The sequence below is a fragment of the Eptatretus burgeri genome, chromosome 3 (assembly GCF_056783735.1).
Source record: "Eptatretus burgeri isolate ZD-2024b chromosome 3, Ebu_testis_v1, whole genome shotgun sequence".
NCBI classification, from domain to species: Eukaryota; Metazoa; Chordata; class Myxini; order Myxiniformes; family Myxinidae; genus Eptatretus; species Eptatretus burgeri.
In genome coordinates this window covers 69,584,620-69,603,830 of record NC_140963.1, presented here as the reverse complement: position 1 = coordinate 69,603,830, position 19,211 = coordinate 69,584,620, and the positions used below count along the sequence as shown (strand labels likewise).

The following is a 19,211-nucleotide window of genomic DNA, read 5'->3' as shown; positions in this document are numbered from 1 at the left end:
TAAATTAAAGTACCGGTAAATCGATTAAATGATATCAGGCCTAGTATAGAGACAGATATTGCAGATTAAAAAATGTTTTTATAAACATGATAAAGGATGAGATGATCACATTTGACCCGTTCTTAAGTGGACAAGGTACAGGAGTTGACACTTAAGAATGGCCAATCCATGGACAGGGTGGTCTGAGAGACATTTTGGCCAAACTTCCATCTTTGTACTCAATCATGCTAATGAACGTGGTAATTAGCGCTAATTAGGGGCGTTCTTAAGTATACAAGTGCAGGAGTTGACACTTAAGAATGGCGGATCTTGATTTTCACCCCAAAGATGAACAATTTAGTGCTGGTTTCAATCATGTACCTAATTATGCTAATTAACTCCCCTCCCCCCCCCCCACCGGCAGCACTGACCCTGACCTTTGACCCATTCTTAACTGGACTTGGTACAGGATTTGGACACTTAAGAATGGCCGAAACTTAGTCAGGGTACCCTCTTGGATGTTATGGTGCAAGTCTCATTTATTTACTCAATCATGCTAATTAACGTGGTAATTAGCGCTAATTAGGGGCGTTCTTAAGTAGGCTAAGTACAGGAGTTGACACTTAAGAATGGCGGATCTTTATTTCAACCTTCTAGGAGAATATTTTGGCACTGGTTTCATTCGTATACTCAATCATACTAATTAAACTTGAATTTGGGGGTACTTTAAGTGGTCGCTCCCAGGAATGGTACGGGAGATGAAACTTAAGAATGCCAGTTTGAGGGTCCCATGTTGTATCCCATCATATTCCAAGCCACAACCCTTTTGTACTCGCAATGCTAAACAAATCTCCATGGGCTCCTGGACAAAAATCTAATCAGTTCGTCCTTGTCACACACAAAACCTGTCCACCAAATTTCGTCCAAATCTGTCCCAACTTTCTGAGATATTCTGCTCACAGACAAACAAAAAAGAAAGATGTTGTGCATAGCACGACACTTCTGAAAACCAAATAAAGAATAGTTGCCGTGGAAATAGAAATTTCGTAATTTTGAAAATTTGACCTATTAAATGTTTTACATGATGGTGTGCATAAAAAAAATTTGGTCGATACATTTTCGAATTGCCACCTTATAGGTATTTTACATGTTTTGGATGGCATTTACCGTGACCTTTGACTAATTTGACCACATTTTATGCACATATACGATACTACACGATACTTCCTGATGACTCAACCCTCTACTGAACCATCTGTCATCCCTCAGATTGGCAAGCAGCAACTTATTCACTCTCTACAGATCTGGATAAAATCACAAGCTGGTCCAACACATAGAACATGTCTTACAATTCCAACAAATCTCACACACTCACTATGTATCTCCGAAAGGACCGTCTGGAACCCGCACCCCCCCCCCCCCAATCTACTTTCTCAACAATACTCTTGAAGAAGTCCTTTCATTAGAGCTTCTGGATCTCAGTATCTGCCCTGATCTTTCCTGGGAAAGCCACATTTCCAAGCTGGCCTCCAAAGCCAGTTGCCGACTGGGAATCCTCCGTCGTGCAAAGTCCTTCCTTGGCAAAACTGAGCTCCTGATCACATACAAAGCTTGCGTTAACAGCTTGATGGAGTACTGCTCTCCCCTCTGGGCTGGTTTTCCCGCCTCTCACCTTTCTCAGCTTCACGCTGTGGATACCAGGACATTTAGGATCATTGGTACCTCCAGCGATGAGGCTGAGTCTTTGGGTCTCTCACTCTCTCACCGCAGGCAGCTCAGTGGTCTTTCTGTCTTCTACTGTCTCCTCTCTCGCCAACCCACGTCCTTCAAATTCCCTGCTCTCCTTCCTGAAAGTCCCTGTCCATCTTGTTTACCCCATGTACCCCTCCTCATCCCTCTCGCTGCCACAGGTCTAATTTTTCCATTCCACATGGGACTTTTTCCAGTCCACATAGGAGTTTTTCTATTCCACGTGGGCCTTTTTCCAATCCAAGTGGAACTTTTTCCAGTCCACATGGGACTTTTTCCAGTCCACATGGGACTTTTTCCAGTGGAAGTGAGACTTTTTCCAATCCACGTAGGAGTTTTTCCATCCACGTGGGCCTTTTTCCAATCCAAGTGGAACTTTTTCCAGTGCACGTGAGACTTTTTCCAGTCCACATAGGAGTTTTTCTATTCCACGTTGGCCTTTTCCAATCCAAGTGGAACTTTTTCCAGTGCACGTGAGACTTTTTCCAGTCCACATGGGAGTTTTTCCATTCCATGTGGAACCTTTTTCCAGTCCACATGGGCCTTTTTCCAATCCAAGTGGAACTTTTTCCAGTGCATGTGAGAGTTTTTCCAGTCCACATGGGAGTTTTTCCATTCCACGTGGGACCTTTTCCAGGACACATGGGACTTTTTCCCTTCCAAGTGACACTTTTTCCATTCCACGTGGGACTTTTTCGATTCCAAGTGACACTTTGTCCATTCCACATGGGACTTTTTCCATTCCACATGGGACTTTTTCCATTCCACGTGGGACTTTGCCCATTCCACGTGGGACTTTGCCCATTCCACGTGGGACTTTGCCCATTCCACGTGGGACTTTGCCCATTCCACGTGGGACTTTGTCCCTTCCAAGTGACACATTGTCCATTCCACGTGGGAATTTTTCCATTCCACGTGGGACTTTTTCGATTCCAAGTGACACTTTGTCCATTCCACATGGGACTTTTTCCATTCCACATGAGTAGGGTGAATATACTGATTCTGGCTCACTTTTCCCTATGTAAATGAATGGAGGATTTTCAGCGATTCCCTTTTTTTTTTCCTTAAAAATAAACCCCCTTTTTATCCCAAGGTATATTTATTTGTCTCCCCTTTTAACCTAGGGGCTCTCTATTCAAATAACCCATACAACAAGATAAAGATTTGTTAAAGGTGATTCTAAAGAAATATCTGAAACGTCTAAGCCCCGGGACACTCTTTATCAAATAACCAATGCATATTGTTTAGCTCACTCATTGAACCTATAAAGATTTGTTCATTCTCAAATTCTTTCAATAGTTTAATTTTCTTTGCACAATAATCCCCATCTAAAATATTGAAAAACAAAACATTTGAATCTTTATATTTTTTAAAATACCCCTTTTGTGCTATTACGAAATGATAAACTTCTCTTAATGCTCTTGTTTGACCACCTCCTGAGCCACATATCATTTTGAGATGATAGTAAATTGTTTTTTCATTGTTCAATTGATAACCATCAAAGTTTTCAGTCCGTTCAAGGATATTCATTTTTTTCTTTACATCCTCTAACTTACTACTTTTTAAATTGATTCGCTTATTTGTTTTATTTACCTTTGTTTTAGTTATTTTTTTCAATAAGACTTATTTGATATTTTTCACATTCATTATGTTTTCCATTTATATACCAAGACTGAGATTTTCTCCACTCTTTAGTTTGATTAATACTTGGTTTAATCATTTATATATTGCGAAAAAACGCGGCGGTAGCCCTTAAAAAACCCCAACCCATCTTCCCATCGTTAAAACACAATCTATTCTATTCACTCTATCATACAATATCCATATGGAACACAATCTATTCCATTATCTAAAATAAATCTCTTATCATCAAAGGCTCCTAATGCCTTTTTATTTACTTCTTCACTATATATGTTATGTTTATAACTTCTTATTGTATTCAATTTCCTATATTCTTCTTTCTTATTCATCAAACAATTATAATAATTTCTAAAAGTTAATGATTTCTTTATTACATATTTCTTTATTCCCTTTAACCTCTTATCAATCTGATCACCATACTTATAAGCATATGCCTTTGCTCTCAATCCAATAAACTCACTCATTACTTTTCCACCCAACTCATCCTTAAACTTACCAAAAACCTTTTCATTCTTTTTGGAAAATAACTCATTCTTCTTGCTGAAATTACTTGTATCATATACTCCAATATTTTTCTTCATATCTTCATAAACATCATCAGTTTTTATATCTAGGATAAAACTATCAGTGTCCATATACAACAATGAAACATTTTCACCATACTCTTTCTTTAAGTCATTATACAAATAATCATACATCAATATCTTTGATAAATCAAGAACTGCTGTTCCAATATAAATTGGTTTATCCATTACAATACTTTCCTTTTTCATATGAATTGCAGAAAAGTTCTCTGAAAAAACCTCTTCTCTCTCAAAACTTGGTTTATTTATCAATCTCGAAGCTTCTTTCCAAGATGTTGCGAATCTAATGTTTTGCCTGTTTCTAACATTTTCCATAGTCTTTCCAAATACAGCATTATTCATTAATTTATAAAAGTCCCCTTCAAATTTTACTTTTGTATTTGCTCTCATATCTGTATTGAATTGAATATACTTTTTCACCCAAGGACTTTGTTTAAATTTTAAAACTCTATGAATTTTAGCTACTCTCAATCCTTCCCTCAAAAACTGTTTTAAGCTTCTCTGATGCAAAACATATCCCTCTTTATCATAGAATGTTGTTAATAACTTTTCTGTTGATTTACCTTTAATATTAAAACTTTTATGATAATCACTTAACCATTCTTTCTTTGGGGTTTCTTTCTCACATGCAAAAGGAAGATCTTTATGCTTATTATGAAGATCACTCGGGTACCTCAAATCAACTTCAAAATAATAACCTTCTTCTTCGTCATTCAATTCCTCTTGAGAAGAAATAACAATATTCATCAAAGCCTTTTCATAATCCTTTTCTTCCACCCACTCTAATTTACCATAAGGCAGAGATTGAGACATTGCCCATCCATACAAATTATTAGCATCAAAATACATCAAATAATTACTATCTTTTTCACTCTCATAATTTGGAAGATATTTATTATTTGCTTTAGCATATCTTTTTGAACATACTTGTGATATTCCACCTCTCTTGGACTTCTCAATCATCAAAAGCATATCAACATCACTGATTAAATCTATATCTTGTTTTGTCATTTTCAACATTGCACTCCAAGCTAAACCAGGAGCTGTGAAATAGTGGGCAGGATCTAATCCATAACAATTTTTATTATGACAGAGTGATCTAACAGCTTCAAACACATCAGCTAACAATAAAACATCTGTTTTTAGATATAAATCATGATATTCTCCAAGGTTCTTTATCTTAAATATTTTCCATATTTCTTGTGCGTGTTTCACTTGTCTCTTCCTTATCACTTATCTCTTCTTCATAAAGGTTATTATAGAAACTTTCTTTTGATGGAAGTTGTGTTTCTTTAAATCTCATAAATGAATCCATATAATCATAAGGATAAATTCCCTTACTTGTAAGAATTTTCTCTATACTTTGAATTTCATTCCTTGTTTGAATTTCCTCTCTCGTAAGAATTCCTTCTTTAATCAGAATTTCATCTTTAATCAGAATTTCATTCATTGTTCGAATTTTCTTTATAATTAGAATTTCATCTTCAGTTAGAATTTCTTCATTAATTTCCTCATTAATTAGAATTTCCTCTTTACTTTGAATTCTCTCTTTAATCTGAATTTCCTCTTTAGTGAGAATTTCCTCTTTTGGAAAGAATGAATTAAGATTTGGAAAAGAGTCCGTGGAGCTTAGATTTGATGTGAGGTAGGCTAGTGGTGTTCCCATAAACTTGTAAGAATCTAGAAACCTAATACGAGTTAAAGGTTTTGTGAATATCATTTTTGTAAATGAAATATACTTTTGACTTGTGTTTGTTATGGCAGAAATATTCCCTGGTGTTTTTGAAAGTTCATTTATAAATAGATGTGTATCATAGTTGGCGCTGTTGTGAAGAAAGACTGGAATAAAAGAAGGTAATTTATAATTAAGATTACAACAGGAATGAGCGGGACCTCTATATTTACCAGTAAGATGACAATGATCCCTAACTTTAGACTCCTTAATTTCACCCTCACAAATATGACAGATATTGTTCTTTCTAAATTCTAATTTTTCTTCTTTGGTTAATTTCATCGGTTCATTTGTTTCTTTCATTAATTTAGTGAGTCTTATACAATCCTTTTCTAATCGTTTTACAAACTCTTGTGAAGCTTTTTTCCACGATAATGTTCAAGTTTGTTATACTTTTCTCCAACAGATGATTTGATATAATAACAGAAACCACAAGGAATATGTTTTTGATATTTATTTGTATATGATTCTTTTGGATTAGGAGAAGCAGTATTAATCTTTTTAAGGATACACTCAAAATCAGCGTATATCACAAATGGGTGCATGATAGATTTATTATAATCTTCAAAAGAAATCTTTTCACCAGGTTTAGGCATTGTAATTACAGCTGATTTATGATTACTACAATATTTTGAATGTTGTTCTAATCGTTCTTTTGTATGAAATGAATTAAGACATCGCTTACAAGAATATATTTTGTTTGCTGTTCTGAATACCTGAGAAGAGATTAATCTTGATAAATTATTGATGTATGTGTAATGTGAATTCTTTCCAACACTAAAATATAAAAGATCAATGTGTGTTTCTTCATTTTTATAGTTGTTGTTTGAAATTTTAAATATTTGAACTTTGTTTGTATCCGTTAATCCATATACATTAATAGAAAGATTATTCTTTTTCTCAAATTTAGGAATATCTGTTAGTGGCATTGGGAATTTAAAATCTTTAATGTCCAAGGTATTCTCATATTTCATATATTGTTTTACTCTTTCTGAATTACATTTTGGTGGATGAAAGTGAGCAAGAACAGCCCAGAGAAAACATTTATTATCATTGTTCTTAATATTAACAACTGCCTTCTTTAGTTTTATTTCTTTTGGTAATTCAATATAAGAAGAAGCTTTAAGAGGGTTTGATTTTAGAATGTGTATATCTAAAAAGATGATTGTTTTAATATTGAATCCACTTCCTACCACTGTATTATCAACATCCTCCTCTTGTCTTGATAGTTCTTCATAAACCCCACTATTCAAAAAATCTTGAAATGATGTTATAAAATGAAGATCTGTTCTCATAAAAGGAGTTTGTTCTTCATCTTGTCTTTTCATATTCATTTTCACTCCCATATAAAACTTTAAAGTTTTCATTTCTTTTAATGTCTTTTTAATAAATTTTTCAACATCGGGTTTCACTATTTCAATTGATTCAGCTATTGATGATGGACTGGGTTCTCCAAATTGAAAAATCCTTATTTTTATATGTCCTTTAAATGCCCCATCAGTGTTTTCAATATAATAGTCTCCCTTTACTTTAAACTCATTTTTCTTGTGTTTTTGTGATTGAAGATGTCTATTATAACTACTCTTCAAAACATCCTTTGAGCAGATATCACAATGTTTTCTTTCCAACTCAAGAGGAGATATTTTATGAAACAGATTAAATGTGTGTTTGTTGGTTCGGAGGTGTTTTCTATAATGTTTATATTTGTGATTACAAACATCGCAGTATGTTGTATTCACCATATTTATATAATAAATCTTTGCTTAAACTAAAATTTTCTTGATGAAAATTTCGTTTATTTTACAGGTGAATCTGTGCTTAAAACCATTTTATCCTCCAACTTTTTCACTTAATAAATACAATGTTTCAAGACACAAAAGACAAGTTTCAATCAATCTCTTCATTTGTTAAAGATACTGAGAAATATGTCAAGGATGTAAAATTGAACAAAGATAAATATAACAACTGTTGGATAAAAACTATTATGGTAAATAATATGAGTTCTTCAATTTCCTTCAGTGGAAGGGCTTTTAGTATACCTGGTAGAACATCAATTAAAGTATCTCTAACAAAAGTTTCTCCTCTCCTTCTAGTAATATATTCAAAACTAGAAAAAGCAATGAAACAAGAAAAAGTATCAAAAAACAAAAACCTTATGGATGAAGCTTTAGAAAGAAAAGATAAGACCATCTGTAATATACAAGGATAAATTTGTATTTTTTCCAACAACCCGAAAGATGTAAATCCTGAAGAAATAAAGGATGTTAATATATCAGGTGAAATGACATTTCGTTCAATAGTAATTAACGATCATTTTAAAATTACCTTTAATATAAAAAATGTTGTCGTTGAATCTGATAATGAAAAAAAGTATATCGATATCGATGGTAATATTATTAAATATGAGTCAATATAAAACTGAAAGTATAGATGAATTTCAGTTTAAGTAAAGTTTTACTTTATAAATATGCTCGACTTTCCTGATTCTCCATATGACAAATTTGAGAATTGTCCTGCGTGTGAAAGACGGGGATTAAACACAGTCAAAAGCCTATAAACAATGTATATTCTGTGATTATCTTCTAATTAATGATAATAAAAAAAATAAAAAGGAAAATAATTCTTTTAGATTTATACCAAAAATGAATTACTTTACAAGATTGATTAGAGAAATGAATGTAAAGTATGAGGGTGATAACACACCTTTCCTTACAAGGGAAGAAACTGAACGTATAAGAGAAATGTTCAAAGGATTGTTGTTATATATTATTCATGGATGTAATTTTCAGGGAAATATCAACACAAGATATTGTATAAATAAAATAATGGATGATCTTGAAATTAAACCTGAACTTAGGATAAAATATAGAGTTTCTAAAAAAGCCAATAATAAATTAAATAACCTGTTTTTCAAATATATAAATGAATGATTTTTTACCTATTTGGAAAAATAAGATAAAATTTAACAACCATAAAAATCTCCCAAATTCATTAAGATGTCTCATAGTTGGTTCAAGTGGATGTGGAAAAACCTGCTTACTTTTAAAAATGCTCCTCACTCCCAACTTTTTAGATTATGATAATTTAATAATTTTCACAAAGTCGAGTTTTCAACCAGAGTATCAACTACTCTCACAAGGTTTTAATGCTGGTCTTCAAAAAGAAGATATAATCGGTTTATTTAAACGTCAAAAAAACCTAAATGATTATAACATTGAAGATATAATTCAACTATTTTGTGATACACAGAGATGTAAAAAGAAATCAAATCCTATAACTTCTATTCTTAGTGATAATACGGATGATATACCGTCTCCCCAAGATTTGGATAAATCAAAAAAGAACCTCGTTATCTTTGATGATTGTGTGAATGAGAGAAACCAAACGGTAATGGACAGCGACTACACAAGAGGGAGACATTCTTCTTGAAATTGTATTTATCTTAGTCAATCATAACTTTCAACTTCCTCGTCGTTCCATCAGAAACAATGCTAATACTTTTATTTTATTCAAGTTAAATTCAATAGATATCAATAATTTTTGGAGAGATAATTGTTCTACATTATGTAGTAAAAAGAAATTTGAGGATTACATGAAGCACACGACTGAAAAATATAAATATATTGTTGTGAAACAAGATGAGATATTAAGGGATATATTTTTTGTTTTATAAACAATTACATAGATAAATGACAACTATTATTATAAATCTTGTGGGTAAATCTGCTTCTGGAAAAACTTTCATAAATCAAGGTTCTTGTGTAGTACAAATGAGAATATTGTAAATTTACTTAAAAAACACCCCGTGATACGCATTGTATCAACAACAACAACTAGAGCAATAAGACCTGGAGAAGTAAAAGGTGAAGATTATCACTATATTTCAGTGGAGGAACATATGCGATTGAGGAATGAAGGACAAATATTTGAGGAGGTTTCTCTTGGTACAACAAAATATTCACATTGTAAGAGTGAGTTAAGGAAACTAAAATCTGGTGGTGTTGGGATATTAGAAACTAATCCAGAAAGAACGAGACAAATTATTAAATATCTGAGCGGAGTGAAGATTTTATCATTCGGTTTTGATGTTGATGAAGAAACTCAACGCAAACGTATGAAAAGCAGAGATGCAAGTATTAGTGAAGAAGAAATTACAACTCGCATTAATGTTAATAAAGAATTTGATGAAATATTTAAAGAAAAGGATTTATTTGAACACATCTACTTGAATGATGAAGAAAAGGAAAATTTCCCTGTTGATCTTTACAATTCATTAAATTATATTTTACAATAAATAAATGGATGCAAAAGAAAGAGCAAGAAGATTTAAGGAACATCAAGAGTTGGTTTCAAAAGTTGTAAAACAACAGGAAGACATAAAGAAGAAACGCAGACAGAAACTAACGGGCGAAGAAGCATTTGAAAGAAAACAAGAGAAATTTTTTCAACCACTTTTAAAAACTTCCCAAGAAAAAATGAAAGATGTTTCCACAGTTCCCACAGTAGAATATACTCCTAAAAAACTTCAAATGTTAAAAGATTTTGATCAAATGACGGAGGAAGAATTAGAGCATTTAGGAGAATTAGAATATGATGATGAAGGTTTATTTCAACAACTGAAAGAGATTAATCGACCCCCTGATTATATTGTGAATGCTCTTCAAAACAATGAATATTCAGCGGATTCAAAAACCAAAGCAGGACTCATTCCAACAGAACAATCAGCAATATTTCATCTTGTTCAAGAAAAGGTATTGATATTTAATGATGAATTAAGGTTCTTGGGTTCTGCTCAACCCCCTGTGAAACTAACTCCAAGATTAATGTTTCTTCTCACAAAAGATGGAAGACAAGGTTCAACTGTGAGGGATGAATCAAAGTATATTGATAAACCATTGGATATGGAAAATAATGATGATAGAGTATATATTGATCTGCTGAATACTCTAAATTATAAGGTTATTCTTTCTGGTAAAAGTAGGAAGAATGAGAAGGAGAAACACATTATTCAAGCTTCAAGTATCCTTGGTTCAGGTGTTAGTTTTCTTCCAAATGACCCATCGCAATTAGTTAATAGACTGTTATTGTTGTTAGGCAGCAAGAAGGCTGGAAATAACAATTGTTTTAATGAAGCATCAGCCATTTTAGACCAGTTCATGAACATGAAAATAATTAATAAATATCAATATAAAGACATTTTATCTCATATTAAATAAGATGAGAAGCACAATCCTTAGTTTCAATTTCACAACAAGCGACCACACATCTTCATTCCCATACCCACTACAACTTGACACAACAAAAGAATATGAGGCATCTTTATTGTCCATGGAAACTTATAATACCTTATTTAATATAACCGAGAAAAATGACAAGTTTAGTTATAATCCGGGAAGTGGAAACAAAACGATAACAGTCTCACCCGGAGCATATGAGATTTCTCAAATATCTTCCGAAATTGCTCGTCTTATGAAAGAACAGGGTGATGAACCAAAAAATATTGTTATAAACATTCAAAAACATACTTCAAAATCAACGATTAAAGTTAAAAAGAACTACAAGGTTGATTTCACAATTGATAATTCATTTAGAGAGTTATTGGGTTTCTCCTCAAAAAAGATTGAAACTAATGTGACGTTTTACAGTGATAATGTCATTCAAATATCCTCAGGAATAAATTCAGTGTTAATTCACTGTGATTTGATTGATGGTGCTTATAATGATGGAAAAAAAACAAATACAATATTTTCATTCAGCGCATACTCAACCCCAATTGGTTATAAATTCAATATGGAACCTAAAAATTTGGTTTATCTACCTGTGTCAGGAAAAACCATACACAGAGTAAATTTTAGGATAACCGACCAAGATAATCGTGTGATTTCTTTTAATGGAGAAGTTATATCCATCAGAATTCACCTACGTGAAGTTTTCCAATAAATAAATACGATGGTTATTGTGAGGAAACACGAGTTGGGAAAATATAAAATAATTACAGGGGATGGGATGTTCCTTTCTCCATACTACAAGGGTGAAGGTATGTATCTTGGTAGAGGATACTATAAACCTAAGAGACAAAGGGGTGTTGGACATCAATTTAGAGGAGATGGGATAATTGATACTCTCATGGGTATCGGTTCAACTATTCTTAAACATAAAGATCTAATTGGTTCAACTGCTTCTGCTGTGGGAAATGTAGCAGGTGCTGTAAAGAGTATAAAAGATGCTCAGAAGGAATCTCATAAATTACAAGCAATAAAAGAAATTAAGAAAGGCAAAACTCAGTTGTCCCCCCAAGAACGACAGAAAATAATTCAAATACTTGGATCAGGGTTTCAAAAGTTTTAACATCTTTTTTCCTAAATAAATACAAGTATGGAAGTAATTGATAGTATCTATGATTTGGATGATACTATTATTATCTCAAACTCCACTAAAAAAGAAGATTACTTCAAGGTAAATGCAATAACTGGAACAGACTGGAATAGGAATGGTACAAAAGTTTTGAAATAAATAATCAACAAACCTATTTGAATCTCTCCGAAAGTTTCTTGTTGTGTAAATTTAAATTCACTAAAGCTGGGAATAACACAAACGCTACACTTGTAAATGATTTCTTCTGGAAAATGTTTGATAGTGTGCATTTGTATATTGGAACACAAGAAGTTGAAGCGGTTGATTATGTCTCTGCTGTATCTCAAATGATGAAATTTACACTCTATACATTCAGTGATAGAATGGGAAAGGGGTCTGTCGAAGGTTTTATTCCTGATATGTCAACGGGAACAAACACAGACCCTGGATATACTCAAAGGAAAGGAATGTATAATGATGATACAAAAGCAGAAAATAGTTTTACTGTGGCAGTTCCTCTTAAAGGTATATTTGGATTTTGTGATCATGATAAAGTTCTGTATGGTCTTAAAATTAGATTTCAACTACAAAGGAATGATAATGAAAATCGATTGCTTTTTGGTGTTGGTCGTGCTTTTGGTGAACAGAATAAATTTGTAATTGAGAAGATGAGTTGGTATATCAGTGAATATACTCCTAATCTTAAAACAGAAGAGATGTTGAATCGAAGACTTAAGTCAAAGAAACCACTCAGTGTATCATTCCTCAAAAGAAGATGTCAACACGTTAAACTCAACCAAACTACTTACACGTGGAATTTGGGTGTTCTGGAAGGAAAGCCACGATATCTGTGGATCATTTTTAAAAAGCCAGATGGTGATACTGCGACTGATAAGAATAATGCATTGAGTGATAATGCTAAGGTGAAACAACTTCGCGTTTCTCTAGATGGAACATTTTATCCACGAGATAGATTGGAAATTAATTGGGAAAAAAATGATTTTGCTGAAGCATACAAGTCTTACCAAAAGGTGTGCGAAAGTAATGGAAATAAAGAACCTATTTTGGATATGACAGCATTTAAAAGTTTGTATACAATCTATGCGTTTGACCTGAGCGCTCAAAAGGAAACTATAAAGTCTAATCGAGTGGATACTTCCCTATACATTGAAAGAGGAGAGAGTGAAGAAGTTGATACATATTGTTTGCTTTTGGAAGAAACAGAATTGCAGATTAATATAGATAATGGTGTGATGATTAGTCTCACATAATTTTTTGTTAAATAAATGAGTGGCAAAGTACCAACTGGGGCATATGTTAATCAAATCAATCTTCATAAACTATTATCTTGTGTTCAAAATCAAAAGCCTTGTATGATTAACGTTAATACAATTCAGAGCAAAGGAGCAGTAAGAATTGATGTTTTGCTCACAAGAGAACAGGTTAAAATCTTGAATGATACTGGCTCAATTAAAATTAAAATGACAAAACCAATGTTGAAAAAATATTTAATAAGAGAGACGAGTGGAGGATTTCTCCCATTTCTAATTCCTTTATTTGCTGGTTTAAGTGCGGTTGGAGCATTGACGGGTGGTATTTCAACAGCGGTGAAAACTGCCAACGAAAGGAAGGCTCAAGTCCAGGCTCAAAAAGAATTGGAAAGACATAACAAAGAGTTGGAGAAACAAATTAGTGGAAGTGGTGTAATTGTAGATTTTGCTGAAAAACTTGAAGGTCTGCCTGATAAAGCGAGATTGTTAGTTGGAGATATGCTTTCTTCTATAGCACAAGCAGGTGTAAAATTAACGAAAAGAGGTAATGGATTATATCTTTCTTATAAATAAATGAGCATTGATGAGTGGTTGAAAGAATTTGGAAAGAATACAACATCAAATTTACAACTTGTCAAATATTGTAAGAAATTAAAAATTCATAATGTGGTTATTTGTATGAGAGATGAATTAACAAATGTGCCGAAACATACAAAGAATATTATTATGAACTTAGAAGATAATAATGGGAACGGTTCTCATTGGGTTTGTATTTTTAATAGTCAAGACAAATATTATTTTGATAGTTTTGGTCTTCCACCACCTGTTGAAGTCATAAAATTTTTACAGAATGGTGTTTATCAAACATTTCAAGTCCAAGAATTAAATTCCAAGTGTTGTGGTCAATTATGTCTATATGTGTTATTTCAACTCAACAAAAATAAAAAAATTTATGATATTATTTTTAATCTAATATAAATGACTTATGTTGGTAAAGATGGTTCTATCTTTGGTGTATCTCAAGAACTGGATATTGATTTATCAAATTATTACACAAAGGCACAGGCTGAATGACATAAATATAATATAACCAAAAATATTAACATGAAAAATGCTTATAAATTAAAAAATTATCCAAGCCCGACTGACGCGAATGACTTGGTGAGATTAAGCGATTTATCACAATATATATCCTTAAATAAAACGGCTGTGTATTCCAAAGATACAGAAGTGTTGATATTATCTCCAGGTCATACAGAATTCACAGTTCAAATTAAAATAAATTTTTATAAGGAAGGGCGTATCGTTTGCATGAGAATAGAACAATGGGGGTATGATATGAATGATTTAGGGTATAATTGGTCATTTAAAATTAACCTCGAAGACCTGGAACAATTAAATCAGTCTCGTAAGGAAGAATATTATCCACTTGGTATCGAGAATGAGTTTTGTGGGTCCACGATTAGTAAACAACAAATAAAAGAATTTAATAAGGGTAAATATAATAATGGTTTTGCCATTGTTTATCTCATGAAAACAGAAAAAACAGGATTATATATAATAAGTAAGGAAATACAAAATGATTTAACTATGGGAAGATGGGGAGGTGTTTCGTGCCATAATATTATTCTAACATATATTTCTAATACATGAATGACAGCAAGAAGGCTTCAAGAAAATTATAATTTCTGTGTCCAAGCATACCTTCAAGAAAAGGATATTCGGTATTTTAATAAATATGTTCTACAACATAAGAATGAGGTATTTTCAATAAAAGATTGGCATTATGCTGATGTTGATAAACCGACAACTTTAGATTTAATTAGAATGTTAAATAATGAAAAAATTATAAAGTTAAGAAAAGGTAAGGCTCTTTTAGAAATTCAAAAGAAATTTTATTGGTTTCCTGTTGTAAAAAAAATTATTTTGGATGCAGGAATAACAAGAAATCCTGATGAATATATGTATAATATTCTATGGGGTGTAAGCGATTCAAGGATAGTAAGGGATGAGGAAGGAGTTGAAGAAGAGAGGGAAGAGGAGGAAAAGGAGAAGAGAGAGAAGGAGGAGAGGGAGAAGAAAGAGGAGGAAAGAGAGAAGAGAGAGAGGGAGGAAAGGGAGAAGAGAGAGAGGGAGGAAAGGGAGAAGAGAGAGAGGGAGGAAAGGGAGAAGAGAGAGAGGGAGGAAAGGGAGAAGAGAGAGAGGGAGGAAAGAGAGAAGAGAGAGAGGGAGGAAAGAGAGAAGAGAGAGAGGGAGGAGAGGGAGGAGAGGGAGGAAAGAGTGAGACTAAATAAATATGAAAATATGGAAACCAGTGAGATTCAAAAAAGATTGGTGGTATTACAGAAAATAACTCAACCCACCGAGGAGGAAAACAAAGAATTGACAAGACTATTTGCAATACTTTCGACAAGACTATTGACATCGACAAGATATGTATTTTAATTCAAGTTTTTCATTTTTTTTTTCTTAAATAAATGGAGGAGAGAGTGAAGGCATTTCTAAGGATTCTTTATGTTTTAAAAATTAAGATTCAAATGTGCATGTTGGAAACGAAAAAGGTTTTTGCACTCTGCAGGAATTTTTCTCATAAATAAATGAGTTATTGTCTCAAATGTAAAAAGAAAACTAATACTAAAAATATTTCACATATTAAAAGTAAAAATAACAGGGTTATACAAAAAGGTATATGTTCGGTGTGTGGTTCAAAAAAAAATCAATTTATCTCCAAACACAAACTCGGAGGAGATATACAAAAGTTATCAGGAAGTAAATTTACAACTACTGGAATACCAGGGGAATTACATCTTCCAGGGTATTCTTTCTGTGGTCCAGGCACAAACTTGGATAAAAGATTAGATGAGGCAGACAATCCTAAATCCTGGAGTAAACCAATCAATAGAGTTGATGAAGTGTGCATGAGACACGATATTGATTATGGGAATACCACGTTGGAAGAAAAGCATGAAGCCGATAGAGAAATGTTGTATAATTTGTCTCTGATACAAAATCCAACCTTGAGAGAAAAAGTTGATCGGTTCATTGTGAAGAAGATGATCAGTGCTAAATTGAAACTTGGACTTGGAAATTTAAAAAACTTATAGGCTCTAATGATGCCATTAAGACTGAAGAGCAATTAGCTGATGAATTACATAAACCAATATTCACAAAGTTTCAGAGAAGGAAAGTTTATTCCAAGGAAGTTGATTATATCTGGTCTGCTGATTTGATTGAACTCAATAATGATAAGGGGTACAAGTATGCTTTAACCGTTATTGATTTGAGGAGTAGATATGCGTGGGTTGTCCCTTTAAAAAACAAAACAGGTAATACTCTTATGTTAGCTTTTCAACAGATATTTAATAAAAGTAAGAGAAAACCTAAAAAATTGTGGACTGATGAGGGTAGAGAGTTTTATAACAAGACATTTATGAATTTTCTAAAAAATAACAGTATTACATTATACAGTACCTTTAATGAAGGGAAGGCAGTTGTTGTTGAACGTTTTAATCGTACCTTAAAAGAGAGACTATATAAAAAATTCACACAACTCGGTTCACAACAATGGTCATCTTTTATTCAGGATATTGTGGATAAGTATAATGACACGATTCACACGTCAACAAATATGAAACCATCAGAAACATTTACAAAATTAAAATATGAAAAAGAGATTAATGTCAGAAAACCTAAGTTCAAAGTTGGTGATATCGCAAGAATATATAGGTGGAAATCTCATTTTGAAAAGGGTTTTACTGAACGATGGACGAAAGAACTTTTTAAAATTGTTGATGTAATACATACGGTTCCTTGGACTTATAAAATATATGATTTGGAAGGGGAAGAGATTTTAGGTTCATTTTATTCACAGGAATTACAAAAGACAAAACTAAGCAGATAATATCCATGGGAGCAATGGGTTGTCCCTTCACTCCCTCCTACTATACACCTTTGTGGACACTAGAGGGACAAGTCCGAGGTGTATTACAGTATATAATGTGTGTCAAGGGGGACGTTCTTGGATCTGTGAACCCCAAACACAGAATCCTCAACTGAATAGTCAAGGCTTAACTTTTGTTTGTTGATGTGTGTGTGTGCGTGTGTGTGTGTGTGTGTGTGTCAAGGGGGACGTTCTTCGATCTGTGAACCCCAAACACAGAATCCTCAACTGAATAGTCAAGGCTTAACTTTTGTTTGTTGATGTGTGTGTTTGTGTTTGTGTTTGTGTGTGTGTGTGTGTGTGTGTGTGTGTGTGTGTGTGTGTGTGTGTGTGTGTGTCTGTGTGTGTGTGTGTGTGTGTGTGTGTGTGTGTGTGTGTGTGTGTCCCAACCCTCACATTCAAAATCTCAACCCCAACCCTCACATTCAAAATCTCAACCCCAACTCAATCCTCACCCAACACAATGTCTTTTTCAAAATGAGATTTCCACCTATATATATATTTTTTACGTTTTTTTTTCTCTTCTTCCAATTCTGTCTTTTAAGGCTTTCAGGTTTGATGACGTAGAAAGGGGGAGTAAGCCTGCACTTTCTTCCCAGAACGAACAATGTATATTTTTTATGTTTTTTTCTCTTCTTCCAATTCTGTCTTTTAAGGCTTTCAGGTTTGATGATGTAGAAAGAGGGAGTAAGAATTTTCTTGATAGGTTTAGATCCCAAAGAGTGGTAGCATTTCAAGTCATCAAAATAAACCCAACTTTCCAAGTCTCCAAGGTATAACCACATTCCTGTTGAGTTTCCAAGATATGTATCACATTGTGAGTTATCAAGCCAGAACCCACATTTCAAGTCTCCAAAAATATAACCATCTATCCAAGACTCCAAGGTAGAATCACAATTTCCAGAAATATAGTGGGTTTCAGTGATAGATCTCACATAGTATAACTGTGGATCATCAAGGAAATCTCCATTTTTCCAATTTCGATGGGTTTCGGTGATAGATCTCACATAGTATAACTGTGGATCATCAAGGAAATCTCCATTTTTCCAATTTTGATGGGTTTCGGTGATAGATCTCAAATAGTATAACTGTGGATCATCAAGGAAATCTCCATTTTTCCAATTTTTATGGGTTTCAGTGATAGATCTCACATAGTATAACTGTGGATCATCAAGGAAAACTCCATTTTTCAAAACGTCTGAAAATTGTGAGTCTCCAAGGTAAAACTTGTATTCTGGCTCATCAAGGTATAACTTGTTCAGGGGGTATTGTCTTGATAACTCACAATGAGTACTATTGTTGCAAAACTCTTTTTCAGGACTTTGCTGGTCTCCAAGGTATAACTCTTTGGTTGGATCATCAAGGACGAACTCATTCTGTGGGTCTTGGTCGCTCATAAGGTCTTCAACCAAGTCAACAATTTCGCCCCAAGTTGTAGCAAAAGCAGTATTTTCATTTCGTATTTCAGATGCAATTTCCTGTGAGAGAAAATAATAATGTATTAATTAAGTTATTTAATTATTAAACGAGTCGATGTTTAAAAGGAACTAAAAATAGGAAAATAAAAATCTTACCTCAATGGATAAGAGGTTTGAATCCAGTTCATCAACTTGAAGGTTTAGTTCCATACAAGTCAGAGAGTTCCAAGGAACCCAAAAGTCATCCCACTCAAGGTCTTGGTCGCTCATAAGGTCTTCAACCAAGCCAACAATTTCCCCCCAAGTTGTAGCAAAAGCAGTATTTTCATTTTGTATTTCAGATACAATTTCCTGTGAGAGAAAATAATAATGTATTAATTAAGTTATTTAATTATTAAATGAGTATGCTTCAATCAAAGTTTGAAAATAGGAAAATAAAAATCTTACCTCAACAGATAAGAGGTTTGAATCCAGTTCATCAACTTGAAGGTTTAGTTCCATACAAGTCTGAGAGTTCCAGGCAAGCACACAGCACACCATTGC

General features: G+C 33.3%; 2 protein-coding genes across 2 annotated transcripts in view; one reads left to right on the top strand and one right to left on the bottom strand.

Moving 5' to 3' along the window:
• LOC147030139 (polyunsaturated fatty acid 5-lipoxygenase-like) overlaps window positions 1-19,211 on the top strand; it is a 138,786-nt gene that overhangs the window by 37,559 nt on the left and 82,016 nt on the right. The window lies entirely within an intron of this gene.
• Window positions 1-19,211, bottom strand: part of LOC147030141 (protein FAM200A-like) — a 73,361-nt gene that overhangs the window by 18,879 nt on the left and 35,271 nt on the right. The window lies entirely within an intron of this gene.